Consider the following 6,371-nt stretch of genomic DNA (forward strand, 5'->3'; position numbering starts at 1 on the left):
AATGTTTGAATATATACAAAAATATTAATTACTATTGAAATGACATAAGTGTGATAAATTAAAATTGAAAAATCTGAAAATATTTTTTAATAATCCTACTTTTCTAATATAATATAGCTGTATTAATAGATAAAGTTTTGATATAAAAATACACATTGTTGTAAGTAATTATCCATACACTTTTGTCAAAGCAAGTATAACTCAAATGACATATAATTGTGTTAATAAGTACGAGGTCTATAGCAAATTCTTTTATTCCATTTATATTCAAAAAAAAAAAAAAACTATCCATGCATTTTTGTCTTAAGTGGAATTAAAAATGTCAATTAGTAGAAGGGCAAGTTATTAGGGAGATCTTTAAAACTCAAGCTATACATTATTAAAACTTTAAAGACTTATTAGATGCTCGATAAGAATTAAGTGAGTTTTTAATTAAAAGTTAAAAGTTAAACTTGAAATTAATTCCATTTTAAATATCAAATAGATGTCAATAACAAAAATTGGTCGACTAAATTTATAATTTAATTAAATACTCTATATGTCACTACAAATTACGTTAATATATATTATGGTAGCTACATAGCATTCATCTATGAAAGAGAGAGGAGTGAGAGAAAGCCATGGTAACTGCTTTTTTATTCATTACTTAATTGGCACACCAAAACTCTCCAATAGCCATAACGTCTAAAACTTTAATTGTGTTTGGATTTATGGCTCTCACTTCTATCTTGTTTTCCCAATGTTATTGTAACCGTAGAAGAAAACACTTAGTCCGACGACCACCTCTCCCACCTGGCCCAAAGCCATGGCCTCTCGTTGGTTGCCTCCCAACAATGTTAATCAACAAATCCCCAACACACCAATGGATTCATTCAGTAATGAAGCAACTCAACACTGAAATTGCTTCCATACGCCTCGAAAATGCTTACGTAATCTCTGTCACTTCTCCAGAACTCGTTCTTGAATTTCTTAAGACTTATGATTCTGTCTTTGCATCACGTTCTTCTACGTCCAACGCTATTTATATCTTAACTCGTAGATATGTCACCACAATATTATCACCATTAGGAGACCAATGGAAGAAGATGAGAAGAATCCTTACATCAGAAATACTCAATCCATCAACTCTCTATCGAATGCTTGGCCAAAGAACCGCCGAAGCTGATACTCTTTTACGCTATATTTTCACCCAAACCAACAACAATAGAGGAGGTGCAGTGATTAATCTTAGAAGCATAACACAACATTATTGCGGTAACATTCTTAGACAAATGCTATTCAATAGAAGATACTATGGCAAAGGAAGGAAAGATGGGGGCCAATTTTGAAGAAGAAGAACATAATCAAGTGTTGTTGACCATTGTTAAGCAAGTTCATGCATTTTCTATATCAGATTTCATGCCTTGTTTGAAGTCATTTGATTTAGATGGACATCAGAAAATTATGAAGAATGCTTTGAATATCCTTTAAAAATATGACGAACCCATTATTGACGAGAGAGTGCAAGAATAGAAGGACAAGAAAATTAAAGAGGTAGAGGATATTCTTGATATCCTCATTTTACTTAAAGATGAGAATACAAATTCGTTGTTGTCAATTGAAGAGATCAAGGCTCAAATCACGGTAAATGTTCTACAATTTTGAATATGATAATAACCACGATAAATTATTCGCACATACATACATGCACATGTGGTTAAATTATATATAATTCTACTTAGTCTCTTGACTTTTAAGTTTGTAACTATTTGGTTTGGTTTCAACAATAAGATGTTTGACCTATTTTGACATTTGTTTTTAACTTCACGGGTCTTACTACATACTAACCTTCTAAATGTTTTTAATGTAAAGACCCTAGACACAAAATTGAAAGTTGAAAAACTACTATTTGATGATATTTTTTAAGGTCGAATGACAAATACAAGCTTAAAATTAAACATAAAAAACTAATTAACATGTAATTTAAGCTTCTTGAAATTTGGTCACATATTGTTGTTTATACTAATGCCAACTTTCCCCACCATTATAATAATAGGACTTACCAATTGCAACGATAGATAATCCTTCGAACGTAGTGGAATGGGCAATGGAGAATTACTCAACCAACCAAAAATTCTCGAAAAAGTCGTTCAAGAACTGAACGAAGTAGTTGGAAGAGAAAAGCTAGTTCAAGAATCTGATATCCCAAAACTCAAGTATCTCATAGCTTGTGCTAGAAAATCTTTTTGGCTTCATCCATTTTCATCCTTCAATGTTCCTCACGTTTCCAATTCTGATATTGTTGTGGTTGGCTACTTTATTCCCAAAGGAAGTGAAGTGTTTCTCAGTCGTTCAAGTCTCGGTCGAAATCCAAGGGTTTGGGAGGATCCAATGAGATTTGATGCAGATCGTCATCTAAAAGATGGGACAGTTTAATTGGGAATTTCGGAACCCAATTTGCGATTCGTCACCTTTACTAGAGGGAGGAGAGGTTGTGTTGGTAGCTCACTGGGGATTAACATTACCATGATGTTATTTTGCCAGACTTCTACAAGGATTTACATGGAGTTTAATGGCAGGAATCACAAAGATAGACCTTTTTTATATTGATGATCTCTCTCTCTCTCGAAGCCATTACATTTGCATGCAGAGCCACGTTTATCTCATAGTATGTACCCAAGCCTTTATTGACCAAAAAGCATGCATAAACTACCTAAAAACACAATGTTGACAAGATAAAAATAGATAGTGTGTTTAATTTCTATGTTCTCTCACGTATTGTTAAAATAATTTAGGTTATAGGTCTTTTTTTTTTTTTTTACCATCACACTTATTTGTGGAGGTAAATTAGATATTGTGTAAGCAAATATATATATATAGAGAGAAATGAATAACTTAATTGGAGTTGGTATTGGTACATAATATGAGCTAGATGTGGCTCTGGATGTTGATTTAAATTTTAGCAGATTTATTTCTAGATTGTATGGAGTTTATGTTTTATTGTGATATGAGTAGTAGAACACAATAATTGAAAAATAGTATTGATATGTTTTGATTTTTATATCCTTAATAATTCAAGAGGTATTTCCATATTGCAACATTTACATTTATCTAATATGTTCTTATTGCTTTTAATTCTCAGTTCAAGTATTAATTTTTTCGTTAATTTAAGTTTTAGCTTGAGAAAGTGAAATTTGGATTAGATTATAGGTTGTATGATTAATAGAATAGCTTGTGTTCTAGTGTTGGTTGGTAGATAATATTTTCTTTTATTTTATTGGATATTTTGTCTCTGACATGGTGTCAGTATTCTTTACTTATTGATGGCAGATTCGTTAGGGTGATCTTTTCCTTGTTTGATTTGTTATCGTTGGTGTATTTCTTATCTTTTGTGGCATGCTTTTATCTATGTCTTCTGTGTGGTTTTGGGGCAAGCTGTATTCTTTCTAGTGTGGACTGATTCATTGTAATCTAAAAGGATTTCGTATATTAGGCATCGCTATATAATCAGAGTAAGAAACAGGGCAGTTCTTTGAAGCATGAGTTGACCAAGTAGTTTTGTTGTGGTAGAGTATTGGTTAAGTGTTCCTTCAACTAGCAAGTCAAAAGGGCTTGGAATCGTTGCTGTGACATTAGATTTAGGGGGACTTTAAATTTGCAGACTCATCATAAGCAATATTAGTATTAGGGGAAGCCTAACTTGTTCGCTAGTACTTAGTTATGAGTAAACTGACTTTATGTAATCTTAGTTGAAGTGTATGTTATAAAAACTAAGTTACATTCTAGTGGATTTCTTTTCACCTAGGCAGAAAGCCACTCGGATGTAGGTATGATTTCATCAAACTAGGTTAACAAGTCTCTGTGTGCATCTCTTTTACTCTTTACTTCTGTCTATTTGTCTGTACTTTTTCCAGTGGCTTTTTTACTAGCTCATGGTATTATTGTGATTCACTCTCTTTCAATTGGTATCACGGGGGATTGACTTCTTGCTCATTGGTTCCTCAATGGAGTCGATTAGGGAAGGTGGATCTACTACACGCCCACCAGTTCTAGATGGGATGAACTATAACACCCTCATCCTCACAGGATCCCCTTAAAGGTAGAGAAGAGCTTGGAGTTTGGGTCTTGAAAGAGGAAGGTTTAACTAAACTATGCTTTTGAGGGAGAAAACTTTCTAAGTGTTGGAGGCATAATAGTTTGAAGCCAAAAATTTGGCTAAGTGTCCAAACTATGCTATGAGAGTAAAAGTTGAACTCATAGCATAAGAGAGGATGGAGAGTCTTAGACGCATGGAAGCATAGTGAATGCATCCCAAGAGAAGTTTTCGGACAACTTGGATGTTTAGGGAATGTGAGAAGCTATGCTATGAGTTGAGTTAAGGGAACTATGCATGAAGAACAGGATGGACGAATAGAAAACCATCATGGATGCATAGGGAAGGCATGATGGATGCATAGAATATTCTGGAAAAGGAATTGGCTAAGTGTTGGACAACATAGGACAACATAAGTGGAGGAAACCTTGATGAGGGAAGGGTTAGACACATAGATGTGTTTTGGACGCGTCAGTAGCCATGTGGATGCATATCTTGGAGGGAAAAGTAAGACAAAGAAGATAAATGACTAAGCCTTTGAGTTGAGGAAGTAAGCTATATATTGAAAAGTAAATAGAGACTAAAGGAGAAGGAAGAGGAAGAAGGATTGGTGTAGGAGGTTGAATTAGGCGTATAGAACTAGGGTTGGCATATAGGGGGCTTTGGGAGTTCCATTTTGGATCTATAAGGGGCAAGATGAAAGCATAAGATAAATCCTTAGGGGGATTGTTACACCAAGTACGCCCAAGAACCCTAGTTGGATGCATGCTTGGGGCAAGATGGGTGCATGCTTTTGGTAAAGGCCTAAGAGGAAGCTAAGGGTGGGTAAGAGTCAAGTTGGTAACATAGTTAAGGAACCATACGTCCAAACCTAAGGGAGCATGCCTTGGAGGCACCCTATGGANACATAGTTAAGGAACCATACGTCCAAACCTAAGGGAGCATGCCTTGGAGGCACCCTATGGACGCATGGAGGAAATGTTGGATGCATGGAGGGTTGTTGATGAAGTAACCATGTGCATTAACAAGGTCAACATGCGTTGACTACAGAAACTTGGAGAACAAGGTCGGATTTACGACAACAAGGGATAAATGGCTGAACAAAATGAAGCCCCGATCGAACCTAAGGTGAGGTGGACGCATAATAGAACATGCAAAATGCCGGAATGACAACTCAAGGAGGGCCTATGCATTGGACTTCGCATGGTGAAGACACCTTAAGCTGGAATGTAAGTAGAAAGTGTTAAGGATTCTTGTGTTGTGTTAGGTTGTATGTCTTAAAACTCGTAGTTTGTAAATAGTAAACATATATGAAGTTTATTCAGGAAAATGTTGTTGAATGAAATTGAATTGATAACTCTAAATCCAATAAACTACAAACCTTTGGCTATTGTAATGAATACTTGGACTCTATGTGAAGACATAAACTGGATCAAGTTCGAGTAAAATAACCTAAATAGTCTATAGTACTTGGATTAAGTTGGGTACCTATTTCTGGAGATACTATTGAATATCACCCACTTTATGATTGTTACAAATGTTGTAAAGTTTCATAAATGATGTGATCAGTTCGTTCATATAGAGACAAGTGAGCGGGGGTGTTCTACACGATGAGATTGTGTAAGACTAACCACAAAATAATCATTGTCACGTATTAACACCGTTTACTATTAACACTAATTAATTTCACTTCTTGATGAATTGGATAACTTGATCTGAATCCTGAGCTATCTATGAACTTCTACTTATTCGGGCTTGTCCCTTTATCTACATAGGTGAGGGTAAGCTCAATAATGCTGCTCAATATGCCTCCCCATTTCAGGGATAACACCGAGTAGATAGCTGGAACGTAGAATTCGCAAGATGGAACTCACTCCTACCCATTTTAAGGATAGTAGAAAGGTTGTTCCCTTAAGCATTGATCCCGAGTCTTGAACAAGGGGCCTCGTTCGCCCGTTGGCCTGAGAGAGAATGGATTTAGTGATTAAGATCCTAAATAAATTGTTCATTAGAGAGATAGTGGTAATTAAGGAGAAAAGATGTAACTCAGGGATATTTCGATTTTTGATACAAACAACCTGTGAATGATCAACTTATTGATGATAGTTATTTCAAATGGACACATAATATATCTACAGTGAAAGGAGTGCAACTACAGGCTATAGTGGACAGTCCCATTAGTTAACGAATGTTGATTAACTAGGTTAAAGAGTCTGATTGGTTAGTCTTGGATCGTTGGAGCCCATGATCTGTAGGTCCATCGGGTTTCCTTGCTAGCTCACTACGAACAAAATTGAAG

At 35.4% G+C, this 6,371-nt stretch overlaps 1 pseudogene; it reads left to right on the plus strand.

Annotated features, from left to right (window-relative positions):
- The first annotated feature begins 620 nt into the window (after positions 1–620).
- On the plus strand, positions 621–2,710 carry LOC120072093 (annotated as a pseudogene).
- The last annotated feature ends 3,661 nt before the right edge of the window (positions 2,711–6,371 follow it).

This window comes from Benincasa hispida, chromosome 2 (assembly GCF_009727055.1).
Source record: "Benincasa hispida cultivar B227 chromosome 2, ASM972705v1, whole genome shotgun sequence".
Classification (NCBI taxonomy): Eukaryota; Viridiplantae; Streptophyta; class Magnoliopsida; order Cucurbitales; family Cucurbitaceae; genus Benincasa; species Benincasa hispida.